This window comes from Bufo bufo, chromosome 1 (genome assembly GCF_905171765.1).
Source record: "Bufo bufo chromosome 1, aBufBuf1.1, whole genome shotgun sequence".
Lineage (NCBI taxonomy): Eukaryota > Metazoa > Chordata > Amphibia > Anura > Bufonidae > Bufo > Bufo bufo.
The window spans coordinates 753,589,110-753,601,572 of NC_053389.1; the positions used below are offsets into that span (position 1 = coordinate 753,589,110).

A 12,463-nucleotide genomic window follows, 5' to 3' on the forward strand; every position below is an offset into this window, starting at 1 on the left:
CTCTGCAAAGTTTGCAACACAGACATCTTCAGTTCATCATGTTTCCATCATCCTCCCCATCTTGGTGCCCCAACAGTATTATCCTTATTCTACCCCAATAATGTGTCTGCTATGCTTCACAATACCCTTTAAATACTAAACTGCAGTGGCCTATGGCCTATGAAAGTGAATGGCAGGGCACGGGAGTCATTGGATCCCATTATTCACCAAAGTATTCAACTTTATCGCCACCCAGAGGAGAGCAATACAGTTGTATATGTGGCACAAATCCAAGTTGAATATTTTCAAATTTTGATGGCTTCCAGGCTTCCAGGCTTCCAGGCTTCCAGGCTGTCAGTGGTGTGGTGCTGTGGCTTAGCTGGTTAAAGCGCCTGTCTAGTAAACAGGAGATCCTGAGTTCAAATCTCAGCAGTGCCTTTTCAACTCTGATAGATTAGGAACCATTGGTAACAACAAAAATAATCATTACCTAAAACAAAGAAATCCTGGTTGAATTAATATAGGGGTCTGAATTATATTATAAGTCTAGGGCCTGAATTAAGTTATGGGTCTTTTCTAGAATCTAAATGAATTTTGGATTTTTAATTTATTTTGAGTTGGGGTCTGGGTTTCATGTCTCTTATGATCTCATCCTACATTTCCTACTTAACGTTGTTTGTGGACTATAAGATGCACTATTTAGCTAGAAATAGTGTGCCTGTCCAGCTTAGCTGGTTAAAGTGCCTGTCTAGTAAACAGGAGATCCTGAGTTCAAATCTCAGCAGTGCCTTTTCATTCAGAACTTTATGTCACATGAAAAAATATTATCAAGCCACTAGATTTCGACATCAGATTTTCCTTTCTGAACAGTTGCTCTCAACAGACAGTTCACACACAGATTTAAAGAGGACATGTCATCACACTTGACATGTCTGTTAATGTAGGAGTTTTTGATTAAGCTCTGATAGATTAGAAACCATTGGAAACAACAAAAAAAATCATTACCTAAAACAAAGAAATTCTGGTTCCATCCTGGTTGAATTAATATAGGGGTCTGAATTAAATTATAAGTCTAGGGCCTGAATTAAGTTATGGGCCTTTTCTAGAATCTAAATGAATTTTGGGTTTTTAATTAATTTTGAGTTGGGGTCTGGGTTTCATGTCTCTCATGATCTCATCCTACATTTCCTACTTATCGTTGTTTGTGGACTATAGGATGCACTATTTAGCTAGAAAACATATTTTCAAAATGTGACTGGTTTTTATAGTCCGTAGTCAGGATGATCCAGCAGTGCCAGATTCCTGACTGCTGCCTTAAGTACTCACCTCACTCATTACTTGCTAAAGGCAGTGAGATGGTAACATGATTCTCTTTCCCTCCCATAGCTCCAGTTCCTCTATCATCTCTGTCTATTCTGTTTTGTTCCAATCTAGACAGATTTTTGGAGTGACCATATGGGATTTTCAAAATTTAAAGAGATCCTATAGGCCTGGGCAAATATAGGATGCCGAAAGGTGAGAAAAATGAAGATACATTACAAAGTTTCATCTTGGTGCTGTGGCTTAGCTGGTTAAAGCGCCTGTCTAGTAAACAGGAGATCCTGAGTTCAAATCTCAGCAGTGCCTTTTCATTCAGAATTTTATGTCACATGAAAAAATATAATCAAGACACTAGATTTCGACATCAGATTTTCCTTTCTGAACAGTTGCTCTCAACAGACAGTTCACACACAGATTTAAAAAGGACCTGTCATCACACTTGACATGTCTGTTAATGTAGGAGTTTTTGATTCAACTCGGATACATTAGGAACCATTGGTAACAACAAAAATAATCATTACCTAAAACAAAGAAATTCTGGTTCCATCCTGGTTGAATTAATATAGGGGTCTGAATTAAATTATAAGTCTAGGGCCTGAATTAAGTTATGGGTCTTTTCTAGAATCTAAATGAATTTTGGATTTTTAATTTATTTTGAGTTGGGATCTGGGTTTCATGTCTCTCATGATCTCACACACAGATTTAAAAAGGACCTGTCATCACACTTGACATGTCTGTTAATGTAGCAGTTTTTGATTCAACTCTGATAGATTAGGAACCATTGGTAACAACAAAAATAATCATTACCTAAAACAAAGAAATTCTGGTTCCATCCTGGTTGAATTAATATAGGGGTCTGAATTAAATTATAAGTCTAGAGCCTGAATTAATTTATGGGTCTTTTGTAGAATTAAAATGAATTTAGGATTTTTAATTTATTTTGAGTTGGGGTCTGGGTTTCATGTCTCTCATGATCTCATCCTACATTTCCCTTTTGACAAGGGCATGGTGTAGTTTTAATTCCTGTTGATCCGCGCAAATGTTTAGCCCCTCCGTCTTTCAATGAGGCTTACCCTCTGCTTTTCCATGCAGAACGCACTGAAATCAGTCGAGTGTTGCTTATTTCGCTGGCAAATGTGTTAAACATCAGGCCAAAAGTGCAGTTGAATATTTTCAAATTTTGATGGCTTCCAGGCTTCCAGGCTTCCAGGCTGTCAGTGGTGTGGTGCTGTGGCTTAGCTGGTTGAAGCGCCTGTCTAGTAAACAGGAGATCCTGAGTTCAAATCTCAGCAGTGCCTTTTCATTCAGAACTTTATGTGACATGAAAAAATATTATCAAGCCACTAGATTTCGACATCAGATTTTCCTTTCTGAATAGTTGCTCTCAACAGACAGTTCACACACAGATTTAAAAAGGACCTGTCATCACACTTGACATGTCTGTTAATGTAGGAGTTTTTAATTCAACTCTGATAGATTAGAAACCATTGGTAACAACAAAAATAATCATTAAATAAAACAAAGAAATTCTGGTTCCATCCTGGTTGAATTAATATAGGGGTCTGAATAAAATTATAAGTCTAGGGCCTGAATTAAGTTATGGGTCTTTTCTAGAATCTAAATGAATTTTGGATTTTTAATTTATTTTGAGTTGGGGTCTGGGTTTCATGTCTCTTATGATCTCATCCTACATTTCCTACTTAACGTTGTTTGTGGACTATAAGATGCACTATTTAGCTAGAAAACATCTTTTCAAAATGTGACTGGTTTTTATAGTCCGTAGTCAGGATGATCCAGCAGTGCCAGATTCCTGACTGCTGCCTTAAGTACTCACCTCACTCATTACTTGCTAAAGGCAGTGAGATGGTAACATGATTCTCTTTCCCTCCCATAGCTCCAGTTCCTCTATCATCTCTGTCTATTCTGTTTTGTTCCAATCTAGACAGATTTTTGGAGTGACCATATGGGATTTTCAAAATTTAAAGAGATCCTATAGGCCTGGGCAAATATAGGATGCCGAAAGGTGAGAAAAATGAAGATACATTGCAAAGTTTCATCTTGGTGAGACCGGGACACTACAGGCGGCGTGATATAGTAAGTAGCTCCAGTATCCAATATATGTACGTATTTTGTACATCCACAATACCGGACACTGGTATTCAACTGTCCTATTGGATTTAGCTACACTGCCCTAATTGTAGTGGCATCATCTTTTGGGACATTTGGTCATAGTACCATCACCATCAAGTCTCAGTGGGACATTTATGCATGAAAGTGCTGACATTCTACCTATTATCAATAGGACGGCTACAGGACTATCACATATGGTTCCATACCACTAGCGTGTCACGCATTTTTATACTGCTGCATGTTATATATCATATGGTATTTGTCATATATGTGTAGCACCGCTTGTCATGCACTATAGGATTGCTGCATTAATATATGCTATTTTATGATTGTTTTTTATATATTTTTAGGGGTTTGTTTTTAGAATAATAAAATATTATGCCATCATCCATCTAGTGGTTCTCTCTTGAGTGTGCCCCCTCATTTTTGCATACTTTATCACTTCTTTTCAGTCCTGAGGGTAGGACTAGAGGGTGAGCACCTACCCATACGAGACAGGGGTGAGCCGCTGGATTTCCTTCTTTTGGTTTATTTCCTACTTAACGTTGTTTGTGGACTATAAGATGCACTATTTAGCTAGAAATAGTGTGCCTGTCCAGCTTAGCTGGTTAAAGTGCCTGTCTAGTAAACAGATCCTGAGTTCAAATCTCAGCAGTGCCTTTTCATTCAGAACTTTATGTCACATGAAAAAATATTATCAAGCCACTAGATTTCGACATCAGATTTTCCTTTCTGAACAGTTGCTCTCAACAGACAGTTCACACACAGATTTAAAGAGGACCTGTCATCACACTTGACATGTCTGTTAATGTAGGAGTTTTTGATTCAACTCTGATAGATTATAAACCATTGGAAACAACAAAAAAAATCATTACCTAAAACAAAGAAATTCTGGTTCCATCCTGGTTGAATTAATATAGGGGTCTGAATTAAATTATAAGTCTAGGGCCTGAATTAAGTTATGGGTCTTTTCTAGAATCTAAATCAATTTTGGATTTTTAATTTATTTTGAGTTGGGATCTGGGTTTCATGTCTCTCATGATCTCATCCTACATTTCCTACTTAACGTTGTTTGTGGACTATAAGATGCACTATTTACCTAGAAAACATCTTTTCAAAATGTGACTGGTTTTTATAGTCCGTAGTCAGGATGATCCAGCAGTGCCAGATTCCTGACTGCTGCCTTAAGTACTCACCTCACTCATTACTTGCTAAAGGCAGTGAGATGGTAACATGATTCTCTTTCCCTCCTATAGCTCCAGTTCCTCTATCATCTCTGTCTATTCTGTTTTGTTCCAATCTAGACAGATTTTTGGAGTGACCATATGGGATTTTCAAAATTTAAAGAGATCCTATAGGCCTGGGCAAATATAGGATGCCGAAAGGTGAGAAAAATGCAGATACATTACAAAGTTTCATCTTGGTGCTGTGGCTTAGCTGGTTAAAGCGCCTGTCTAGTAAACAGGAGATCCTGAGTTCAAATCTCAGCAGTGCCTTTTCATTCAGAACCTTATGTCACATGAAAAAATATTATCAAGCCACTAGATTTCGACATCAGATTTTCCTTTCTGAACAGTTTCTCTCAACAGACAGTTCACACACAGATTTAAAAAGGAACTGTCATCACACTTGACATGTCTGTTAATGTAGGAGTTTTTGATTCAACTCTGATAGATTAGGAACCATTGGTAACAACAAAAATAATCATTACCTAAAACAAAGAAATTCTGGTTCCATCCTGGTTGAATTCATATAGGGGTCTGAATTAAATTATAAGTCTAGGGCCTGAATTAAGTTATGGGTCTTTTCTAGAATCTAAATGAATTTTGGATTTTTAATTTATTTTGAGTTGGGGTCTGGGTTTCATGTCTCTTATGATCTCATCCTACATTTCCTACTTAACGTTGTTTGTGGACTATAAGATGCACTATTTAGCTACAAAAAATCTTTTCAAAATGTGACTGGTTTTTATAGTCCGTAGTCAGGATTATCCAGCAGTGCCAGATTCCTGACTGCTGCCTTAAGTACTCACCTCACTCATTACTTGCTAAAGGCAGTGAGATGGTAACATGATTCTCTTTCCCTCCCATAGCTCCAGTTCCTCTATCATCTCTGTCTATTCTGTTTTGTTCCAATCTAGACAGATTTTTGGAGTGACCATATGGGATTTTCAAAATTTAAAGAGATCCTATAGGCCTGGGAAAATATAGGATGCCGAAAGGTGAGAAAAATGAAGATACATTACAAAGTTTCATCTTTTTACATGTACTATTGATTAATGAAACAAAAGAAAACAAAAAATAACACTTACAACCACATTTTGATTTTTTTTTTTAATACTTTCTCCTTATTTCAAGCTGCATTTGAACACAGAGGAACGTTGATAATGATGTGAATTTATTGCAAAACAGCTTGCTAAAGGCAGTGAGATGGTAACATGATTCTCTTTCCCTCCCATAGCTCCAGTTCCTCTATCATCTCTGTCTATTCTGTTTTGTTCCAATCTAGACAGATTTTTGGAGTGACCATATGGGATTTTCAAAATTTAAAGAGATCCTATAGGCCTGAGCAAATATAGGATGCCGAAAGGTGAGAAAAATGAAGATACATTACAAAGTTTCATCTTGGTGCTGTGGCTTAGCTGGTTAAAGCGCCTGTCTAGTAAACAGGAGATCCTGAGTTCAAATCTCAGCAGTGCCTTTTCATTCAGAATTTTATGTCACATGAAAAAATATAATCAAGACACTAGATTTCGACATCAGATTTTCCTTTCTGAACAGTTGCTCTCAACAGACAGTTCACACACAGATTTAAAAAGGAACTGTCATCACACTTGACATGTCTGTTAATGTAGTAGTTTTTGATTCAACTCTGATAGATTAGGAACCATTGGTAACAACAAAAATAATCATTACCTAAAACAAAGAAATTCTGGTTCCATCCTGGTTGAATTAATATAGGGGTCTGAATAAAATTATAAGTCTAGGGCCTGAATTAAGTTATGGGTCTTTTCTAGAATCTAAATGAATTTTGGATTTTTAATTTATTTTGAATTGGGGTCTGGGTTTCATGTCTCTTATGATCTCATCCAACATTTCCTACTTAACGTTGTTTGTGGACTATAAGATGCACTATTTAGCTACAAAAAATCTTTTCAAAATGTGACTGGTTTTTATAGTCCGTAGTCAGGATTATCCAGCAGTGCCAGATTCCTGACTGCTGCCTTAAGTACTCACCTCACTCATTACTTGCTAAAGGCAGTGAGATGGTAACATGATTCTCTTTCCCTCCCATAGCTCCAGTTCCTCTATCATCTCTGTCTATTCTGTTTTGTTCCAATCTAGACAGATTTTTGGAGTGACCATATGGGATTTTCAAAATTTAAAGAGATCCTATAGGCCTGGGAAAATAAAGGGTGCCGAAAGGTGAGAAAAATGAAGATACATTACAAAGTTTCATCTTTTTACATGTACTATTGAATAATGAAACAAAAGAAAACAAAAAATAACACTTACAACCACATTTTGAATTTTTTTTTTAATACTTTCTCCTTATTTCAAGCTGCATTTGAACACAGAGGAACGTTGATAATGATGTGAATTTATTGCAAAACAGCTTGCTAAAGGCAGTGAGATGGTAACATGATTCTCTTTCCCTCCCTTAGCTCCAGTTCCTCTATCATCTCTGTCTATTCTGTTTTGTTCCAATCTAGACAGATTTTTGGAGTGACCATATGGGATTTTCAAAATTTAAAGAGATCCTATAGGCCTGAGCAAATATAGGATGCCGAAAGGTGAGAAAAATGAAGATACATTACAAAGTTTCATCTTGGTGCTGTGGCTTAGCTGGTTAAAGCGCCTGTCTAGTAAACAGGAGATCCTGAGTTCAAATCTCAGCAGTGCCTTTTCATTCAGAATTTTATGTCACATGAAAAAATATAATCAAGACACTAGATTTCGACATCAGATTTTCCTTTCTGAACAGTTGCTCTCAACAGACAGTTCACACACAGATTTAAAAAGGAACTGTCATCACACTTGACATGTCTGTTAATGTAGTAGTTTTGGATTCAACTCTGATAGATTAGGAACCATTGGTAACAACAAAAATAATCATTACCTAAAACAAAGAAATTCTGGTTCCATCCTGGTTGAATTAATATAGGGGTCTGAATAAAATTATAAGTCTAGGGCCTGAATTAAGTTATGGGTCTTTTCTAGAATCTAAATGAATTTTGGATTTTTAATTTATTTTGAATTGGGGTCTGGGTTTCATGTCTCTTATGATCTCATCCTACATTTCCTACTTAACGTTGTTTGTGGACTATAAGATGCACTATTTAGCTACAAAAAATCTTTTCAAAATGTGACTGGTTTTTATAGTCCGTAGTCAGGATTATCCAGCAGTGCCAGATTCCTGACTGCTGCCTTAAGTACTCACCTCACTCATTACTTGCTAAAGGCAGTGAGATGGTAACATGATTCTCTTTCCCTCCCATAGCTCCAGTTCCTCTATCATCTCTGTCTATTCTGTTTTGTTCCAATCTAGACAGATTTTTGGAGTGACCATATGGGATTTTCAAAATTTAAAGAGATCCTATAGGCCTGGGAAAATATAGGATGCCGAAAGGTGAGAAAAATGAAGATACATTACAAAGTTTCATCTTTTTACATGTACTATTGATTAATGAAACAAAAGAAAACAAAAAATAATACTTACAACCACATTTTGATTTTTTTTTTTTTAATACTTTCTCCTTATTTCAAGCTGCATTTGAACACAGAGGAACGTTGATAATGATGTGAATTTATTGCAAAACAGCTTAATTGTGCCTCACTTTCTTTATATGATAGCAACAGTTTATGGAAAAAAACAGTCCTTTAGTCAACCTACGTAGTCGGCAGGATTTGAACCTACGCGGGAAAACCCCAATGGATTTCGAGTCCATCGCCTTAACCACTCGGCCACGACTACTGATAAGCAGAAAGACTTCTGGCAGCTTGGCAGCTTGGCAGCTTGGCAGCTAAGCAGCTCCAATCTTTAAACAAAACAAATAGCCTGTTCTACTCCAAGCAATAGATTAAGTACATACTGGGAAGATGTGTCATCATTTCTTGGAGCGAGAAGATGATTTCCTGAAGTTCCAAAAGGTCCAATTCTATATAAGGGCTTATTCAGAAGTGTGCATCGTGACCTCCTTTAGAAGATGTATATTTAACACTAAAATGAGATTGGATCCTATCATGAGTGTAAAGGAATAATTTACCCCAAAAAATCTTTTAAGACTTTGCCTTGAAAGGATCCAATGCCAAAATTTGGGATGAAATACCTATTATATACAGTGATGTCTGCTGTGATTATACACATTCTGGTTCCCCATATTCTCCATTTGGCCCAGACCGCCATGATGACTTCTTTTAGCCATGCCTCGTCTCTGCAAAGTTTGCAACACAGACATCTTCAGTTCATCATGTTTCCATCATCCTCCCCATCTTGGTGCCCCAACAGTATTATCCTTATTCTACCCCAATAATGTGTCTGCTATGCTTCACAATACCCTTTAAATACTAAACTGCAGTGGCCTATGGCCTATGAAAGTGAATGGCAGGGCACGGAGTCATTGGATCCCATTATTCACCAAAGTATTCAACTTTATCGCCACCCAGAGGAGAGCAATACAGTTGTATATGTGGCACAAATCCAAGTTGAATATTTTCAAATTTTGATGGCTTCCAGGCTTCCAGGCTGTCAGTGGTGTGGTGCTGTGGCTTAGCTGGTTAAAGCGCCTGTCTAGTAAACAGGAGATCCTGAGTTCAAATCTCAGCAGTGCCTTTTCAACTCTGATAGATTAGGAACCATTGGTAACAACAAAAATAATCATTACCTAAAACAAAGAAATCCTGGTTGAATTAATATAGGGGTCTGAATTAAATTATAAGTCTAGGGCCTGAATTAAGTTATGTGTCTTTTCTAGAATCTAAATGAATTTTGGATTTTTAATTTATTTTGAGTTGGGATCTGGGTTTCATGTCTCTCATGATCTCATCCTACATTTCCTACTTAACGTTGTTTGTGGACTATAAGATGCACTATTTAGCTAGAAAACATCTTTTCAAAATGTGACTGGTTTTTATAGTCCGTAGTCAGGATGATCCAGCAGTGCCAGATTCCTGACTGCTGCCTTAAGTACTCACCTCACTCATTACTTGCTAAAGGCAGTGAGATGGTAACATGATTCTCTTTCCCTCCCATAGCTCCAGTTCCTCTATCATCTCTGTCTATTCTGTTTTGTTCCAATCTAGACAGATTTTTGGAGTGACCATATGGGATTTTCAAAATTTAAAGAGATCCTATAGGCCTGGGCAAATATAGGATGCCGAAAGGTGAGAAAAATGAAGATACATTACAAAGTTTCATCTTGGTGCTGTGGCTTAGCTGGTTAAAGCGCCTGTCTAGTAAACAGGAGATCCTGAGTTCAAATCTCAGCAGTGCCTTTTCATTCAGAATTTTATGTCACATGAAAAAATATAATCAAGACACTAGATTTCGACATCAGATTTTCCTTTCTGAACAGTTGCTCTCAACAGACAGTTCACACACAGATTTAAAAAGGAACTGTCATCACACTTGACATGTCTGTTAATGTAGGAGTTTTTGATTCAACTCTGATAGATTAGGAACCATTGGTAACAACAAAAATAATCATTACCTAAAACAAAGAAATTCTGGTTCCATCCTGGTTGAATTAATATAGGGGTCTGAATTAAATTATAAGTCTAGGGCCTGAATTAAGTTATGGGTCTTTTCTAGAATCTAAATGAATTTTGGATTTTTAATTTATTTTGAGTTGGGGTCTGGGTTTCATGTCTCTTATGATCTCATCCTACATTTCCTACTTAACGTTGTTTGTGGACTATAAGATGCACTATTTAGCTACAAAAAATCTTTTCAAAATGTGACTGGTTTTTATAGTCCGTAGTCAGGATTATCCAGCAGTGCCAGATTCCTGACTGCTGCCTTAAGTACTCACCTCACTCATTACTTGCTAAAGGCAGTGAGATGGTAACATGATTCTCTTTCCCTCCCATAGCTCCAGTTCCTCTATCATCTCTGTCTATTCTGTTTTGTTCCAATCTAGACAGATTTTTGGAGTGACCATATGGGATTTTCAAAATTTAAAGAGATCCTATAGGCCTGGGAAAATAAAGGGTGCCGAAAGGTGAGAAAAATGAAGATACATTACAAAGTTTCATCTTTTTACATGTACTATTGAATAATGAAACAAAAGAAAACAAAAAATAACACTTACAACCACATTTTGAATTTTTTTTTTAATACTTTCTCCTTATTTCAAGCTGCATTTGAACACAGAGGAACGTTGATAATGATGTGAATTTATTGCAAAACAGCTTGCTAAAGGCAGTGAGATGGTAACATGATTCTCTTTCCCTCCCATAGCTCCAGTTCCTCTATCATCTCTGTCTATTCTGTTTTGTTCCAATCTAGACAGATTTTTGGAGTGACCATATGGGATTTTCAAAATTTAAAGAGATCCTATAGGCCTGAGCAAATATAGGATGCCGAAAGGTGAGAAAAATGAAGATACATTACAAAGTTTCATCTTGGTGCTGTGGCTTAGCTGGTTAAAGCGCCTGTCTAGTAAACAGGAGATCCTGAGTTCAAATCTCAGCAGTGCCTTTTCATTCAGAATTTTATGTCACATGAAAAAATATAATCAAAACACTAGATTTCGACATCAGATTTTCCTTTCTGAACAGTTGCTCTCAACAGACAGTTCACACACAGATTTAAAAAGGAACTGTCATCACACTTGACATGTCTGTTAATGTAGTAGTTTTGGATTCAACTCTGATAGATTAGGAACCATTGGTAACAACAAAAATAATCATTACCTAAAACAAAGAAATTCTGGTTCCATCCTGGTTGAATTAATATAGGGGTCTGAATAAAATTATAAGTCTAGGGCCTGAATTAAGTTATGGGTCTTTTCTAGAATCTAAATGAATTTTGGATTTTTAATTTATTTTGAATTGGGGTCTGGGTTTCATGTCTCTTATGATCTCATCCTACATTTCCTACTTAACGTTGTTTGTGGACTATAAGATGCACTATTTAGCTACAAAAAATCTTTTCAAAATGTGACTGGTTTTTATAGTCCGTAGTCAGGATTATCCAGCAGTGCCAGATTCCTGACTGCTGCCTTAAGTACTCACCTCACTCATTACTTGCTAAAGGCAGTGAGATGGTAACATGATTCTCTTTCCCTCCCATAGCTCTAGTTCCTCTATCATCTCTGTCTATTCTGTTTTGTTCCAATCTAGACAGATTTTTGGAGTGACCATATGGGATTTTCAAAATTTAAAGAGATCCTATAGGCCTGGGAACTCTTCCCTCCCATAGCTCAGTTCCTCTATCATCTCTGTCTATTCTGTTTTGTTCCAATCTAGACAGATTTTTGGAGTGACCATATGGGATTTTCAAATTTAAAGAGATCCTATAGGCCTGGGAAAATATAGGATGCCGAAAGGTGAGAAAAATGAAGATACATTACAAAGTTTCATCTTTTTACATGTACTATTGATTAATGAAACAAAAGAAAACAAAAAATAATACTTACAACCACATTTTGATTTTTTTTTTTTAATACTTTCTCCTTATTTCAAGCTGCATTTGAACACAGAGGAACGTTGATAATGATGTGAATTTATTGCAAAACAGCTTAATTGTGCCTCACTTTCTTTATATGATAGCAACAGTTTATGGAAAAAAACAGTCCTTTAGTCAACCTACGTAGTCGGCAGGATTTGAACCTACGCGGGAAAACCCCAATGGATTTCGAGTCCATCGCCTTAACCACTCGGCCACGACTACTGATAAGCAGAAAGACTTCTGGCAGCTTGGCAGCTTGGCAGCTTGGCAGCTAAGCAGCTCCAATCTTTAAACAAAACAAATAGCCTGTTCTACTCCAAGCAATAGATTAAGTACATACGGGGAAGATGTGTCATCATTTCTT

General features: G+C 36.8%; 10 non-coding genes across 10 annotated transcripts; 8 read left to right on the plus strand and 2 right to left on the minus strand.

The window, feature by feature from the left end:
• The first annotated feature begins 343 nt into the window (after positions 1–343).
• Positions 344–417, plus strand: TRNAT-AGU. The gene has a single exon. It is a non-coding gene; the product is annotated as a tRNA-Thr (tRNA).
• Positions 418–1,531: 1,114 nt separating this feature from the next.
• On the plus strand, positions 1,532–1,605 carry TRNAT-AGU. The gene has a single exon. It is a non-coding gene; the product is annotated as a tRNA-Thr (tRNA).
• A 3,246-nt stretch (positions 1,606–4,851) lies between these two features.
• TRNAT-AGU lies at positions 4,852–4,925 on the plus strand. Its single transcript has one exon. It is a non-coding gene; the product is annotated as a tRNA-Thr (tRNA).
• A 1,130-nt stretch (positions 4,926–6,055) lies between these two features.
• Positions 6,056–6,129, plus strand: TRNAT-AGU. The gene has a single exon. It is a non-coding gene; the product is annotated as a tRNA-Thr (tRNA).
• A 1,130-nt stretch (positions 6,130–7,259) lies between these two features.
• On the plus strand, positions 7,260–7,333 carry TRNAT-AGU. Its single transcript has one exon. It is a non-coding gene; the product is annotated as a tRNA-Thr (tRNA).
• Positions 7,334–8,321: 988 nt separating this feature from the next.
• On the minus strand, positions 8,322–8,403 carry TRNAS-CGA. The gene has a single exon. It is a non-coding gene; the product is annotated as a tRNA-Ser (tRNA).
• Positions 8,404–9,187: 784 nt separating this feature from the next.
• TRNAT-AGU lies at positions 9,188–9,261 on the plus strand. The gene has a single exon. It is a non-coding gene; the product is annotated as a tRNA-Thr (tRNA).
• Positions 9,262–9,849: 588 nt separating this feature from the next.
• Positions 9,850–9,923, plus strand: TRNAT-AGU. Its single transcript has one exon. It is a non-coding gene; the product is annotated as a tRNA-Thr (tRNA).
• Positions 9,924–11,053: 1,130 nt separating this feature from the next.
• On the plus strand, positions 11,054–11,127 carry TRNAT-AGU. The gene has a single exon. It is a non-coding gene; the product is annotated as a tRNA-Thr (tRNA).
• Positions 11,128–12,239: 1,112 nt separating this feature from the next.
• On the minus strand, positions 12,240–12,321 carry TRNAS-CGA. Its single transcript has one exon. It is a non-coding gene; the product is annotated as a tRNA-Ser (tRNA).
• Positions 12,322–12,463: the final 142 nt, after the last annotated feature.